Source organism: Ailuropoda melanoleuca, chromosome 1 (genome assembly GCF_002007445.2).
Source record: "Ailuropoda melanoleuca isolate Jingjing chromosome 1, ASM200744v2, whole genome shotgun sequence".
NCBI classification, from domain to species: Eukaryota; Metazoa; Chordata; class Mammalia; order Carnivora; family Ursidae; genus Ailuropoda; species Ailuropoda melanoleuca.
The window spans coordinates 88,808,903-88,826,989 of NC_048218.1; the positions used below are offsets into that span (position 1 = coordinate 88,808,903).

An 18,087-nucleotide genomic window follows, 5' to 3' on the forward strand; every position below is an offset into this window, starting at 1 on the left:
ATGCTTTATGTTTAACACCAAATAATCATTTTTGAATTGAAGATGCACTGAACCACTTTTAAAGCCCTAGATAAAAAGGAACTTGATCGGATGCTTTAGACGCTAGCAAGGCAAAAACAAAAACAAAACAAAAACAACCCAGTAATATTGCAAAGGTGACAAAAGGCATGTGTCATGATTATTTGGGCAAAAATTCAAAGCATGAATTGAATTCTCTATTAAAAGAAATTTTCAAAAAATTTTTTTATTTTTAATATCATTATAGTTAGACAAGAAAAGTGGATATGAAAGCAAAATGTTAAAAACATTTTTCTGCCAGCTGGAAACCCTTATGTCTGTTTTGACAATCCTATCACACATATACAGACTGTCACAAAGGGAAAATCTTTCAGTTTCCTCTCAGGAAGATCATTATGAGCCTTTTTTATTGATTGCTTCCTGTGGTATGTATAATCCTCCTTGTGGTTTTGTGCTATCCAGGGAACCTGTTGTGTGTAAACAACCACAGGTGATTAGCGATCAATGAGTGATTTTAACCTACGAGATAAATGCAATAGGACACGGACCTTCATGTTAAGGGCTGTTTAGTTTTCATTCCCTACAGATTTAACTTGATTCTCTTCAGCTGAAGGGAGAAGAACCTGGAAAATCAATGTTGCTGGTTGAGGCCAACACAGCTGAGCTCTGCTCACAAGAACTGTTAGATAAACATTTCTAGCTGAAATTTTAAGCTATATTGTGGATAGTAATTTTTCTAATTCGTGCATATTTGGCATTTTGGGGGTTGCTTTAACAAAATATTCTGCTAACAATTCATTTATACAAGCCCATTTCTCTAGCTTAAAGAACAGTGAAGTAAGGCACAGAGAAGATCCAAGGTCAAAGTTATTTAATTGTCAAGATTAAATAGATGGTAGTTATCTGAAGAACCAATGAAAATGCTGCAATTTCATAGTTTTTGTGGACATTTCTTAGAATTTAAAACTCTTGGAACTGAAAGGAATCTTATAGATCACCTACTGCACGAATTTCCGATATGACTGACCACTGGACTTACCTGGACAGCTTTTTAAATACAAGTATTTCTGGGGTTTTCTTCCAGATATATTCAATCAGAGCCTGTGGAGGCCTGGTAACCTGAATTTTAAAAAGCTCCTCAGACAGAGATATTAAGATGAAAAAGCAACAAGTAAAACAGTATGAACAATAAGCCTATCTCAGCAAAAATAAAGGATTAAAAGTGCATACTGTATGAATTACTTTCCATGTGCTACACAAATACACAAATACATTGCATATTTTGGGATGCATACAAAAATTATTTACACTAATCCTTTCTTGGAGTAAGACTAGTGAGGTCTAGTGAGTGAAGAGATTTATTTATTTATCCTATTTATCTTATAACCTTTAGGATTGGCTTGCATTTCCCTTGTGTTCTATATCACTTGAAAAAGGAAATATAACTTTTAAAATTTGTTCCTTGGGCCATTGCATTGACCAGCTAGGTTTGGAAACACTGATTTATTCATTTAACCCCCAAATATTATCCCTGACTCAGCTGGGAGGTAAAAAGTGCATGGGGTATAGATTACCATCCCTAAATTCTGCTCTTGCCACCAAATGTATTTGTCATAAATTACTGAAGTTGTGAGCTTCTGAGGGGACACTTTTTCTTAGCACCTGACTTTCTAGGAGTTGATCAGATGGGATGCAGAATAGAAAAGGAGAGGTGGAGACTTGCCCAATCTAGAAAGTATTTCTTCTAGTCCTCCCGTCAAGCTACAGCACTGGAGAAATGAAGCTAATGATTAATTACTCATTTGATTCTATTTCTTACAAGCTGGAACAGCGTCCTGAGAACTTCCTCCATTGTGCTTCCTTGACATTTTATACATAATAGTAGTTTCAGCCAAGATGGCTAAGTTACACTGCAGCAGCAAATAACTAAAGTTTCAGGGATTTAACACAACAAGCAAGTATTTTTTTGGTCATTGTACATGTCCAATGCAGATCACCAAAAGGCCTGCTAATTTTAGTAACTTGGCCATGGTGGTTGAGGTCCTATGAGGAACACATGCTTCAGCGCTCAGCCTGATAATGGGAGGGCAGGGACTGTGGTAAGTCACTCTGGCTCCTACATTTTTTACTATGAGAAGACACGTTTGCTTACATTTAATCAGTTAAAACTATTCAAGGGGCCACACCTAACCTCATGGGCCTGGGGAGTTAACTCTACTCTGAACTTATCTGAGAACAAGAATTCTTCTGAACCGCACTAATGACTACTTGATTATATTCAGAATTGTATGCAATTTTTCTAGAAAGCGAGCTCCTTGAGGACAAGCATCTTCTTTTAATCATCATTGTATCCTAGTGTTTGACAATTAATAGATGCTCAATAAATATTTGGTAACTTAACGACTGATTTATGTTTAATTGTTTTTAGTGCTATATTTACCTAATATTAACCCTAGAAGGGTTATTTTTAACATCAGAGCAACTGTATTATTGGATCAAGTCTACAAAAATTATATTTCAAATTTTGAAATGTTAACAGAGTGCTTAGTAATAACTTTGTAAAATGTAAGCACTGACATGTATCTTCTTAATTGACCAGAGCAACTACTTCACATTATTTGACGAAAGACATTTGCCCCTACTACCCTATCTAGGGCTAACCACATTCTGACAATACCCCAACATTGCAGAGATATAAATAAATAGTTACAGATGATATAAAGTCACTTATCAAGGGTATAGTGGCTGTTAGTGGTTCATCTCTAGCAATTGCTTACTGAGGGATACGGCATAGATAAGTCACTGATTATATGCTCTCCTGTATACTAGTCCTATCTCTTTCTTTGCATTCTAATTAATTTAAAAAAACCTTACTAACTTTGAATATTTAATTCTCAGTAGTAATAAACCACTTGCCATATAAAGATCTGATCAAGGTATGCCCACTCTGTGTAATATCATTATTGAAAACTTGTGGATTCTGATAAATCACATCTCTCAATGTAAGACACTACTAAAGTTCATAAAGTTTATTGATTTTGTCCCGTGAGTCAGAATCTTTATTTCATTGTACATATCTCAATACCCCTCATTGGTGGGTGAATGATTTCATAAACTCAGTAGTCAGGAATTCAATTTATAATTAAAAAACAAAAAAAGGCACCTGAGTAGCTAATGTAGTTCCAGTCCATTAACTGAAGATTATGTATTCATAACTAATAGCTTATGCCCTTACTTAGAGTCAATGTATCCTAAATTTGCTCCTACCTCTAACAATCTCGATGGTCTTGTGCTCATTATATAGTCTGGGAGCTGCATTATGGAATCAGAGGAAGGATATGGAAAAGGAATAAGGAAAGTTATTAGTTCCATAATCTGAATGGTTATCTTACAAGTTAATTCATAAAACTTGCATTATGTTTCTATGTATGTCCCTGGGTTCACGAGTTTGATTTTACATGATTTTACATGCTACTGTAATGAAGAAAAAAATGTTTTTATTTTCTATTACATTTTAAACAATGAAATGTATTAATCTAAGACAGATCTAGTAAAACTAGAGTCACTTCAAAATCCTCCAATTTATTAATATACTCACTGCCTAACATACGATGGTGAATGCTGAAGTAAGAGTACCAATGTTGGAATGAAAATCTGAGGCGAGAGTCTTCCTTTCCAGGCTGCCATGCTATAACCATTGTGGTATAACAAAACAAGCCTTATAAAGAATGACAAAATCAATATACTAATCATGAAAGCTTATGCAAGTTTTAAGATTCTTTCTTTGATCTTATGATACCCTTTCAACTGAGAATTTCAATTTAAAATTTGTGAAAATGCTGCAGTGAACTACAATAACAAGGTCCATGGGTTGCCATCTGCCATTACAATTCTGGTCATCCACACAGATTCACAATAGTGTCACTGTGCTTAGATGTAATGACCCTTATAATGCCAGAATAAATGAGAGAAATAATTTTTATAGTGTTTATTAACCTGAAATTTCTAAACTCATGGTGTAGGGACCTGAAATAATGCAAATTAAACACACTGCAATAAACATGAAATGCATGGTACTTATCAGGAAGTGTAGGAGGTAGACACCTATATGGCCATGCTTAAGATGAAAAATGGTGCCCTTAAGGAGAAAGCAAATGTAGAGACTGGATTTATAAACTACAAAAGCAGAATAAATGAATGAAACGTATAAAAACAATACAAAATCCATCCACTCACTTCTAGCCTATTTTGTGAGAGCGGTTATATATAATTTTAGATCTAGTGTTTGCCTTAAGATGTCAGAGAACCCGCCCAGCATTTGAGTAGACACAGAGAAGAAGGATTAAAATGCATTGGCTATCTATTACAAAACTGAAATATTATAAGTTTTTATCCTCAGAACTCTATTCATTAGTACATTTATACTTCACAACAAGCCTATGAAGTTGGTATAATTACCCCCATTCACTGTATTAAACAGATTAAATACCCTACACAAGAATTTGAATCAAAGTTCATATTCTTTTGATTATAACATATAGCCTAAGGAAGAGCAACTTTTTCTTTTAAAAAATGAGATTTCCAGAACCTTCCTTTCAACAGAGGCCTCTGTTTAGAAAATTTACTTGCAAGAAAATGTCCTTGTTTTAAGTATTTAATCATCTTGATAGCTGAAGCTACCAACTTTACTGATATAATGCATACTCTAGGCCTTGAGGGAGAACTGATAAAAGTAAATGAACAGGGGTTCACATTTTGGAGAAAAGGGAAACAGATGTCTTACACATTGAAAGTATTTTGAAAACTTAAAAATCATTGTCTCAGATTAGGGTTTGGCAATTTTTTATTGTAAAAGTCCAGATACTAAATGTTGCTGGCTTTGAGGGCCATAGGGTCTCTTCTCAAGTACTCAATGCTGCCATTATAACACAAAAGCAGCCATAACCATTAATTAAATGAACAAACAAGGCTGTGTTCCAAAAAAAGTGAGTTTGTGAACACTGAAATTTGAATTTCATATAATTCTTATGTGTCTTAAAATATTCTTTTTCTTTCTTTTTTTTCCCAACCATATAAAAATATAAAAAGTGTTCTTAGTTTGAGGGCCCTACAAAAAGTAGGCAGCATCCTAGATTTGACCTACAGGGTGGATTTTGCTGACCCTCATTTTAGATGGTTCTACTCTTAAAAATTTTTTTTTAAAAAAAAATCCCATGCTAGTTGCAGGTGAAAATAATAAACATTTGAAAAAAAATAAGAAAAGAGGAAACCAATCTTTTTACAGAGTTAATAGTAATGCAGGAATCCAAAAATCTTTATGAAGTAAATGACAATTCTTCACAACAGAATCCATGTCTAGGAGAAGTTTTGGCAACTAGTTCACTGTTTTCCCTGAGGTATTACTCTTAAAAATATGCTTAAGAAATTTTAACTTGCTCAGAACATTATTTGCTAAAGGCTTTACACTGTCCGTGGGGATTGATAAGTCTTTGGAGTCTAAAAACCTGCATTAGTCATAACCTTCTCACATGGTATAATTCAATATTTTCTTTTAGTCTACAGATTCTAATAATTTTTTGTGTCCTGGTAATTAAAAAAAAAATACATTGCTTTGAACACTAACAGCTGGTTAAAAAGACTTAAACACACATTACACACACCCAAAACAAAATCTCTAACAAACAATTTGGTCTGTCCAAAACCTAGTCTCTGGTTTCAATGGATTTTTTTTTTTTTGTCTGAAACAATTTAATGAAAAGTGTGTGTGTGTGTATGTGTGTGTGTGTGTATATATGTGTTTGCCCGCATGCGCACACTTACGCATGTAAGCATTATGTAGTTTCCATATTCTCGTAACAAATGGAACCTGCCTCTTTGAACTTCAAGGGACTAGAACTTGGCTGACTTTGCAGAAGAGTGGCATTATTGGATTTTTCGTTTCTCCTGGGTTCCAATAAAACTAGCGTCTATTGACCTTTAGGGCAGGTACAAAAATCCATTATTTTCATGCTGGACTACATAAAAGAAAAGTTTTAGATTAGACTTCACTATTGATTCTTGTCCCAAGATTTTAACTAAGAACTGCGTTTCACATTCACTAAGTTGCAGCTAAATCTCATCTCTGATATTTTTAGCTGTACGACTTTAGGCAAGTCTCTTGACTTTTATAAGCCTTGGATCATTTTAACTGTAAATTAGTTGATATGGGCAAGGTCATGAAAGACTTGTGTGCTATACAACTATTTGGATTTGATGCAAAATGATGAAGCAGTGGGATTAAAAAGGAAAAGACCCCAGAGCTCTTAAAGAGAATTTAACCTAGAGTTTAAGAGCAATGGCTAGTCTGAAAAAAATAGCTCTGCTTAGGAGTAAGGTCTAGGATAGGCCACATAACCGCTAAGCCTCACTTTTTCATCTGTATAGTGGCAATAACAATATTTATCTCACAAGATTGCTATGAGCAGTGAAATCCTGAAAATAAAATTTACCTAGGAAAGGGACTGGCAATAAGCCTTCAACTAAGTGTTGGCGCTTTTATTGGAAGATTTACCGCAGGCATGAATAATCTCATCTCTTTAAAGAGATATTCCTGAGTTTTTAAATCAACCTCATCAGATAATTAGATAGAACATGTTGGTGGCAAAGGTATGACTTCAACCCTCCCTGTGATTTGATCTTAACCTAAAGGTTAACTTTGTGATCAAGACTGATCCATTAAGAGGTTTTTCTGGAAAAAAAAAATACTCTGAGAATACTGATTAAAAACAAGAAAATTGTAACTTATTTATAGAGTGTGTTTTTCCAGGATATAAAAGATAAGGGGAAAATCTTAATTACTGGGAATAAAGATAAAGTGTACTATGTGATTGATCTCTGCTGTAGAAAAGGGCCAAACAGCCCAATGAGAAGTGAACAGTTGTTCAAAGTAATTCTTAACCCTCATGAAAAAAACCTTTAGAGTTTTATCATAATATTAATGCAACTTATAGTGAGCATGTAATCAATAAAAATATTTGCTTATAATTCAAATACATATCTTTACTATTCACATTGCTATTCACTTTTACTTGCAACCTCTTCATAAAGCAACAAAGTGGAATGAGGAACTTAGGTATTCATTGTTTTATTTATCTGCCACAGAATGTAAAACATCTCTGCTTTTTCTTTCATGATTCTGGTAAATTGTTAGATGTTATTTAAAATCGTTCATTTAGATATAGTTGCTTTACTTGTGTATTTGTTTTCTCTCTAAGGATATTATAAGGTCTTAGAAAGTGATCCAATGTCTTTTGCACCTTCCTTAAAACCGAGAACAGTGTTGTGCATTATTCAGCTCTTAAACATTTCTCCTTCAACAAATAAAATATTTGTTTATTACATTGTTCTCAGCAAAACATCTTTACTTGATTACAATATATACTTATAAAAAGGACTGTGGTCTGACAAATATCTTAAAAGAAAGAAAGTCTATCAAAAGCAAACTGAGCCTTTGAGATTTGGTGAAATATCTGAGATTAACACTTATGGAGTGCAGTGAGTCCGCTTGATGTTATTCAGAACACAGAAATAACCTAGTCACTGCCTAATGGGATTTGTGTCTACATTAAGGGAAAGTAAATAATATATCACAAGAAAGCTCAGTTGATTTATCTGATAGTCATTATCATCTCATCATATGTTTCTGAAAGAGGAAATAGAAAAGGCCAGAAGGAGCAATAACTAATTATATCAAATCTGACTCCTCCTAAAGTGCTTGGGGTTCGACTAAGCACCAGCTGGTCTGAGCCACTTGTGATTTTGTGGCAAGTTAAATAACCTGTCTCAATGCCTGCTATCTTTATTCATTATCCACAATAGCTATTTTTCTACCCCTTCTTATTACTTCTTTCCAATGCCCTCTCTCTAGAATCCCCATCTGTAGACATCAAACTCCCTCAATCCACAGTTCTTTTTAACTTCTGGCCTTACCAGAAATGTGGTTTATTGTGAAGTGCTCTGTTAGCGAGGCTCATTTTATCTGATTTCTAAGGCCAGAGATGGGAAGCATGTCCCCTTTTTCCACAACGCAGGTTCCAAACCAGAACTTTTCTGTGCCCCTTTCTCGTGCCATTTACTGAACTTCTAAAGAATTCACCATCTCATCTGTGGTCCCTGGATAGTATAAGTTCTATAATTGCCCTGGATGACTCCAATGTCCTTCTGAGTGTTTACATGTGTTCCTTCTCACGTTTCTGGCTATTGATTTCTACGTGTTCCATTCAATCATTCAATGACTTCTGGGATACCATTATTTTGCTCATACCTGGTACCTCTCCTACTGGTCCCTGGGCTCCCTGAGCTTCCTTGTCACCTGTCCTTCTCAAGACTTTGTTGTTTGGGACTTCCTGTGATTCTCTGAGCGTCCTCCCATTATATCCCACCCTCACCCATCACACCAGCACCTTGACACTTAACGTTAATTTTCCTTGCTTTCGGGCAGCTTATACCAAAAGAACCTTAGCAGATACTCCCACACTTACACATAAGCTAAAGTTATAGCACAGCAGCTCCCTGAGGCACCCAGTGCCGGCATGAGTCACATTCACCTGACTCATCCTGCATTACATCAGTCATTCCCTGGTCCTCAGCCAGTTACCCAGACAGACAGCCTTCAAGAGTGCTAAACTCATTCATTCTCTTTAGCCTGGAAAAAATATGAGGAAACCATCATTCGAATCACAGTGAATGAAGAAACAAACATTTTAGTAATTCCACCCGTTTAGTAGTTTAGTTCCCTCCACCCACTCCCCCCCCACATCCCCAAACAGTCTGTTCACACACACAAACTTCAGTCACCAGGGCTGATGTTACTATCTCAATGATTCTACTGAACAGTAATATTGCCACTGTTTTGTCTTTCTATTCTTCTCCCAGATTTAATTTGTAGAAAAATCTGATCACACTTTTTAAATAATATGCACTTTCCTTTTCTCTCAGATTACTGAGTTGAGGATGAGTTCATTTTCTGACTGAAGATAACTCATTGCTCTCCCGTATACTGGAATTAATTAAACATAACATATTTTCCCTATACATACATAGTTTAGTAATAAATAACAAAAATGATATAGAAAGAGAGTTATAGCCCAATTTGTTTTTTATGAATCAACTTTAAAAAAAAAGCAAATTTAAGGACTAACCTATGGTCACAACAACATAAATCAATTTGAAATATTTCCACTTTTTGCTTGATAACAGTAGGAACAGAAAAACTCATTACAAATAACTGGAAAAATATAAGTAAGTAACTTGTCTAATATTGACCCTATGTGTCCACGTGCTCACCCAAACACAAACACACTAAAAAACAAAACAGAACAAAGCAAAATAAAATCTGCCTTCATGTAACAGAAACCAAATCTTCCATTTGCTCAGGTGAAGAGTCTTAGAGTTATCCTGACTCCTGGGTTTGTTTTTTTGTCTTATTGTTTTTTTGGTTTTTTGTTTTTGTTTTTTCTGTCACATCACTCATCCAAATTATGAACAGATTATTTTGGCAGACCTTCAAAGACATCTAGAATCTTAGCACTTCTCCCTATTCTCAGTGTTATTACCCTTCTCCAATCTACCATCTTTTGCCACTTGAATTATTATAATAATTTCTTAACTGGCCACCTAATTCTTCCACAAGGAAAGCAGAGTGATTTTGTTAAAATATGTCAGGTCTTGTCACATGTCCTTTCAAAATTCTCTCTTTCTTCTACTCCTGCACAGTGAAAGGCAAAATTTTTCAATGACCTAAAAGTCCCAATATTTGGCCTCCTATTCTCTGACCCTATTTATACCCACTTTTTTCCTCATTCACTTCTTTCCAATCCCTTAGGAATTAGTGATGTTTCTCCCACACCAGGAATATACTTCTGCCACAGGGCTTTTGCATTTGCTGTTTTCTCTGCCCGGAATGCTCTTTCCTAGATATCCACAGGACTTGCTTAACTCACTTACTTCAAAGTATGTCTTTAAATATTTCCATATGGAAGACTTCCTTGGCCAATCTATTTTGAAAATACTATATACCCAGCTCCCCTCCACCTCTGCCACCCTCCACACTCCCTATCCCACTTCCATGCTCTATTTTCCTCCAAAGCACTTCCCATCTGTAACAAATTTAATCTGTTCTGTAGTTACTATGTTAACATCTTGTTGACATTCTTTAAATAAAACATAGGCTCTATGCAGGTGGGATATTTTATTTGTTTTGTTTGTTGTTTTATCTTGAGCCTCCAGAATGATGCTTGGGATATAATCGGTTCTCATTTAATATTTATTGATCAAGTATTTGGATTCATTTATTAATTCATCTATTATAAGAGAATAGAGGCAAGGAATGTCAAAATGTCGGTATAAATAAGCAATCATAGAAATTGGAACTACATTCCACAAGTATACTGAAATGAATACCAGGGAATTATAACAATGGATAGTTTCACGGTGCTTTATCATTTATAAAACACCTCTGCAAACACACACTCTCCTTAACAAAAGCATGTGAGGGAGGAGTAGCATTATTTTCATTTTACAGGTAGGAAACAGCATCATAGAGCTCAGTGACTTACTAGCGGCCCCACAGATTTTAAGAAGCAGTCTCCCTTGAGTGCTTGAACAGTGCTATTTCCAGGAGACTACATGTCATTACCTCTACTACAGGAACTCACCAGACCTTCAAACTAACTCCCCAATTCATATGATGTAGCATATTAAAAAAACACTGTTACTCTCTATTACGAAGATTGGACATCAGAGGCACAGGATAAATAGGACATTTGAATTAACTCTCCATTTTCTTAATTCATAGTTTGGAGTACAAAGGCATGGTCTAAACTTTATCCTCCTTTCTTAGATTATCTCATTCTATCCTGCTTCCTTAGCTGAGGTGGAATAGCTGTTCACTGACTTGTATTGCATTACCTTAAGTACTTAAATTTCATTTTCAATGAAACCCTGTTTAATGAATATTTATGAGTATGTCCCTGCAGTGTTCATTCAATGTGTAGACTTCCCTTCACAGCAGGCTGCAGTTTTACATTTTGCTTTTTATTGCTAAAATGTTAGCCATACAAATCGATGTCGCTTAAGAAATATGAAAATAACAGTTCCTCCTCTAACTGGAACATTTCCACCAGAGTCACCCAGTGCAGCACTGATGGTGCTCCAAAATAATAAATAATAATAATTAGAATAATCAGCCCCAACCTGAAGTAATATGCAATTTACATTTTTGATAGATGACATTGAAGCATAAATCTCCCAGGAGGAGCAGAGTTTCCTAGCTAAAACATTCATCATTTCTAAAAGCATCAAGTGCAGATGCTGGGATAGATAGTCTCTTCTCACCATGAAAGCACCTACTAGTTCTTTTGCGATCAGGTGTCATCAGGGGGAGTTCTAGGGAGGAATTAATTTGAAACAGCTTATTGGATAGACATACACTTTGATAAAAAGATTTGTTCCTCCCAGAAACAGGAAACTTTAAGTTGCTATTTTTTTTCCTTGTCTTTTTGTAAATGACAGTGATCATCCATAAAATATTCCATTATAACTGCAAAATCAAAAGTCACATAATTCCCATCCACTCAGCAAAAGGTAACTCCAATTAAAACTCTCAGTGGGTGGTCTGACATCTGATACTGTGTGGGCAAGTCTGACAACCTGCCACATACTTTGAATTCCTTTAAGGTGAACATACAACTTAGCTGGTAATTTGCAAGAAAGAAAGAGTATGCAGGAGTGGAAAATAAATGACACCAACCATATGGTGCTCAGATTGTAAACCCCTGATGACAAGAAGATAACTGATCATCTCGCAACTGTTACAAGTTTTTCTTCCATCTGAAGCCATTGTGAGCCATTGAATTATGCAAGGAGCATTTTGCTCCTCTCAAATCAGAGAAAAGTAAGAACATCATGGAACTTTTGTGCATGAAACATGGAATAAATGGGATGTATCTAATTTTCCAACTTGATATAAAACCTCTGGTTTGGGTATATAGAACTTGATTTTCACAAGAAAATCTGTAAGTTCTTTAATACAGAATTCTATAGGAATAAGATTTATAATGAGTTGACTTCTTTTAAAATTGTATTCCTCTCAAAAGTTACTGTACATTATTTATTATGAGTACCTCTAAATGCCACTCCATTGATGGTAGAGAGAGAGGAACAACAAAACAAAACAAATATGAAGTTGAAAATTAAGGCAAAAATCTTACTATCTGTGAGACTTAATTCAATTCAAACAATGTTCAGTGCCTTTTATCTGTCATGCACTATGTGATATAGTCCCTGTCCTTGGGTATGGCGGATCTAATTATTCCAAGAAGTCTTTGAGGTAGGCATTGTTAAGATTATTTTAACAGATGAGATCATTGAGATTCAAAAAGTTCAAGTGATTTGTCCATGATCACAGAGGGTATTGTACCACTCAGTAGGGGTTTATAGCGTTCTTCACAAGACAAAATGGGAAGTTATCAATGTTTAACTGAGTCACTGAAACAGGCTATGTGGTTATCCCAAAGAACAGAGGATCAGAAGTGTCACAAGTGTGTGACACTGGGCAAATTAATTAACCTATCTGAGTCTCAGTTTCCATGTATAAGAGAGAAAGAACATTATCTAATGCTTAAAGATTTATTTATTTATTTGAGAGAGTCAGGGGAGAGGCAGAGGGGGAGAATCTCTCAAGCAGACTCCCCATTGAGCACGGAGCCCAGTGTGGGGCTCCATCTCATGACCCCGTGAGACCATGACCTGAGCCAAAACCAAGAGTCAGACACCCAACTTACTCAGCCCCTCCAATTCTTAAGGTTAACTAAAAGTAGGTAACTCATAACTAAGGATGTCAAATCTGGTTTTAGATTAAAGTTGTTTAGAATAACTTCTCCTTGGTCAAAAAATAAGTAATGGAAATCTATCTACACTTGGTGTTTTCTGGGAAATCTGTGTGACCCAGGATATTGGGGAATTTCAATGACTCAGGAAAGAGTGTATAGTTGCTATATATAAGGCACTGTGTTGGACCTAACAAAGCCTTCAGAGAAGTATGAAACTCTTGGAAGCCCCTCTTTCTATCACTCTAAAGCAGGGTATGGGACACAAGGAGTAGGGCCCCTCAGTGGATATTCCCTGGCTTGGAATGAAGAAAGGCTTTTCTGTTCTTGGTGGCACACCAGAATAACTACATGTGAATATGCATGTCTCTGTGTGTGTTTTTTTCATATGTTACATGTGTGTCTTTACACGTGTGTGTCTATGTGTGTACAGGTAAGGACATTGAGAATGGGAGGCCAAGATCCCCTCAACGGTCACAATTGTCCCCTCCAACTTGAAAATGTGGCCATTCTTGAAAAATGTGTAAATGCTCACAGTTCCAAGGGGGGTATTTCTAACTCCATGCCTTCTCCCATTCTTCCTCTCTTTTCCCAGCTCAGGAAGAGCCGGCAGTAGCACAGTGAATGGAGAGAGAAGTATCATAGTAACTGACTGAGTCGCTAACCCCTTTGAATTTTCTGAGCTTGGGTCGGGCTCAAAGACAGAGAAGAAAGAATTCAAATTTGATGAAATATTTCAGCTTTGACAGTGACTATACTAGATTTGAAATACTAAAAATGAGAAAATTCATTAATTCACAGAATGTCTGGAAAAGCTATGAGGAATTTTTTTTAATTATGGGAAAGACAAAATGAGTTGCCAGAGTTTATTAAAAGGGGAAGTGGTAAGAAAGACTCAGTTGCCTTTTTCCTTATCCCAACCAAAATCAACCCAGGAAATAAAACAGTAAAACAGCGATAATGACATTTTAAAGGTGATACTGAAGGGTGCCTGGATGGCTCAGTCAGTTAAGCCTCTGCCTTCAGCTCGGATCATGATCTCAGGGTCCTGGGATCCAGCCCCGCATCGGGCTCCCTGCTCAGCAGGAAGCCTGCTTCTCCCTCTCCCACTCCCCCTGCTTGTGTTGCCTCTCTTGCTGCCTCTCTCTCTGTCAAATAAATAAATAAATAAATAAAATCTTTAAAAAAAATAAGGGTGATACTGTGTTGCCTTAAGGTTTGGTAACACTAGGCTAAGGCTTATATTAAAGTCTGGACTGATAATGTATCCTGCACTGCCTCCACCCACCTCCCAAACACAGGTTCTTAAAATTTCTAATATGCATGTGCTCCCTGACCTCATGGAGCATGTAGCCAGATAGGCATATGGAATGTAAAAGAATATTTACAGGACACCACATAGGGTAGGTACCAAAGATACTACAGGAAATAAAAACCTCATGTAATTAAAGAAATGAAATTTACTGTGTATGAATCTAGAAAGAGAACTGTTTTAATGTGGACAGAATCTAGATGGGTGGTAGAGAATGATAGACGTGGGAATATATAAAAGAGGTAGGTTTACTTGGAGCAGATTATTCTCAGAATTTAGTGGGAGAGAAGGTTAGGATCAGTCTGTAGGAAACCAACAAAACAGACTCCAGTGATCTTTATTCTCTGAGAGGCTACAAACTGTTTTTTGTTTTTTTTTTTTTAATTTTAGGATTAGAAAGGGAAAATGATGAAATAAAGTATTATCTAAGAAAACTAGTTTTTTCTGAGGCTTCACTGTATGCTTAAGTTACAATTAATAAAATTAAAATATCTTTTCCAGAATGCAGAGATAACTTTTGTAGATAGAACAGTTTTTTTTTATGACATGGTTCTTTGTTTTTTCACAGATAGCATGAAAACAAACAAAACCCCCCACACCTCTTAAAGAATGAAATTATACTTTTAAAAAAAGTCTTTAGACCTGAAGGTATTTCACTGCACAGTCACTTGAAATTTTTCTTAAATGGAATCAGATTATAGTAAGATCTTCGAGTTTTTAGTATAGCATGATTCTAATGAAAATGACAGCACTAAAATAAGAATGAATGACAGCTAAAGAAGTTTTGAATGACACTTATAATTTTTGAAAATTTTTGCATCCTGAGTGGAATGGGAGAAATCAGAACAATGACATAGATGCTATTTTTAAAAGAGAAATACATTTTTAAAGATACTGTAATGTTCTGTTTCTTAACATGCATGCTCATTTATTATTATTCAAACTATGAATATATACTTTTCACCCTTTTATATCTGTGGTATATTTTAAAGTAAAGATTTTAAAGATAGCAATATTTCAAATTTGTCTCTTTAGAATATATTCATAAATATATTTTTGTCAACAGATCCATTTTGGGGTGGAAATCTAATATTATCTCCCCCTGTTGTGCAGAGGGGCTTTGCTCTAGAAGCAGGCTCTCCTTATCTTTTGTACCGCATCCACAAACGGGACTGTATGTCCTCCTGTCTTCAGTTGCCAACAGGTGGCATGGTGGTTCTCTGAGGCAGACAGCTAAAGAAAACGTTTGGGCAATAATAGCTGTTACTACTCAACATTTGGTCCAGGTAGATGCCTTTTTAATTATTCCAAATTGGGGAAATAAAAAGCAGCTGCCTCAGACTATGGACTATGAGAAACAAACTGAAGACTTCAGAGGGGAGGGGGGTGGGGGAATGGGATAGACTGGTGATGGGTAGTAAGGAGGGCACGTATTGCATGGTGCACTGGGTGTTATACGCAACTAATGAAGCATCGAACTTTACATCGGAATCCGGAGATGTACTGTATGGTGATTAACATAATATAATAAAAAAAAATCATTAAAAAAAAGAAGTTTAACAATTATTAGAAGTTTCTTCATGCAAAGAAAAGAGTAGATTTTCTGTTGGTAATAGTTTTGTGCTATTCACTANGCTAGTGAATAGCTGAATTAAAGTGCATTATTCCATGCCACTCTTTGTAATACTACATTATTTTAATAAGTATATTTTTATAAAGCTTTAGAAATATGTCTCCTATTTCATTATGTATAGAAGGTCCTCACAGGATAGGCATTTTTGGGTTAACTTAGGATTTCTGATTTCTTTACATTTGTTCATTTTATTTCATTTTTGCCTCTTCTGTTTTTGGGATTATGTACTTCTCCACCTCACACTCTTCTAAAGCCACTACAGCCATTGTACAGAAATAGCCAAAGCATTTTTAAGACCGTATACCTGAAGAAAAGAAATTTAATAAAGGAAAATGGAATCATTTGCATTGAAAAAAAAAAAAGCAGCTGCCTCAGAAATTTCTCTCCTCATTCTCAAATGCATTGAGCTAGTCTGTCAATCATGGAGTTCCTACTCTGAATTTTTTAAATGAACAATTTTTTTTCTTCAAAATATTGTTAGTCCAAAACTCGGATCAAAATACCAACATCCCCCAAAGAACCTCAATGGCTTACTTTTATTATCCATGTGCAGCTTTCTAAAATGTCACTTTTTAATTAAGTACTTAAAACGGATTACATTATTAACATTTACAAATGGGAATTTTGTAGTACACTAAATAGTGTTGTAATTAATATCCCTGGGCTTCCTCCTCCTCCCCCTACCACCCTCCCAAAAAACTTTCAAAGCTCTGGCCCTTTTTATGTTTCTACATGCTGTGTAGTCTTATTTCTTTTTTAATTTTTAGGAGGAATATCAAATTATCAAAGAATTTCCACAAAGCAAAAACAAAAAAAATTAAAAATAGTTTTGTTGTTGTTGTTTTAGAGAGGGACAGGCAGGGGGTGGCAGAGGGAGAGGGAGAGAATCTTAAGCAGGCTTCAAGTCCAGTGCAGAGCCTTCCTCGGGGCTGGATCGCACAACCCTGAGATACGACCTGAACCGAAATCAAGAGTCGGATGTTTAACTGACTGAGCCACTCAGGTGCTGCAAAAATAGGTTTTAAAGACCATAACACTAAATATTTCTAAAGCAATTCTAGATAAGATTTCAAATAAAATTTTATGAAATACATGGAGTAAATATTTCATTTTCAAAATAATCATGTTCAAATAATCATATTTGAACCAGATGATTCCTTGGAAGTTTTCACCAGTCAGTGGTTCTTAAACATTTTTGCCCATACACCTTCCAAAAGAATATTTTAAAAAGTATGTACTTTCATACATTTAACATCTAAAATATCTCCTCATAAATTTAACATTTGAAAATATATAATTCCCAAAATGCCATAAATATTGGCAGGTGAAAATAATTGTTTTTCACTTTTATTTGTACTAAGTTGATGATAAATGTCACTTCATTAATAACCACCGTCATACATTAAAAGACATCAACAAGCTTTGCTTAATTAGCAGTTAAAATATTGCGCATTGTTCTTTTCTCTTTGAACCTTTATTTCACCTCTTCCACAACACTGTATTTTAATGGAATAACTTTTTCTTTTACATTAGAAAGATCTGTGTTGATCATCCTCTTCTAAATTTCTGCCAAAAATATGTATAAAATAAAAACTTTAAAAATGTCTGTGATTATGAGAATCTGTGTTAATATTTTTCTTCAAGATTTAGCTTTTAGTATTTAGTATTATTTTATTAGTATATATTTGACCGAAACAAATAAATATGTTTTGATAATTACTGAACACAAAAACAAAAATGTGTTAGAAATTCACTTCTTAATGAGATAAATGACCTTTGTTTCTCAATTAGTTCTAGTATTCATACCTGAATTTTCATCTGAATTCGTATCTATTTTTATTGCCATAATAAGACAGTATTCAACATCAATTTAATTATTAGTTTTTATTTTTATATGTGTCAGTCCTGACAAAACTAATTCACATATATAAGAAAATGAGAATCTAAGGAGTTTTGTTATAAAATATCATTCAGTTCTTTGAACTCCTTCCAAATTATGTGCAAGAAATCACATTGTAATCTATAATAAAAAATTACTGTTAATGATCTCTCAGCTGACAACTCAATTAACATCACCTTCAATTTTATTGAAAAGAAAGAACTGGAAATTAACTGATTTACAGAAGAGTTTTTTATTCACCCATCTTCTTTTTCTTTTCTTTCTTTTTTTTTTTAAAGATTTTATTTATTTATTTGACAGAGATAGAGACAGCCAGCGAGAGAGGGAACACAAGCAGGGGGAGTGGGAGAGGAAGAAG

The 18,087-nt window shown here is 35.1% G+C and overlaps 1 protein-coding gene across 3 annotated transcripts in view; it reads right to left on the reverse strand.

Annotated features, from left to right (window-relative positions):
• The window catches only part of NLGN1 (neuroligin 1), a 641,185-nt gene that overhangs the window by 314,400 nt on the left and 308,698 nt on the right, over positions 1-18,087 (reverse strand). The gene's annotated exons all lie outside the window — the stretch shown is intronic.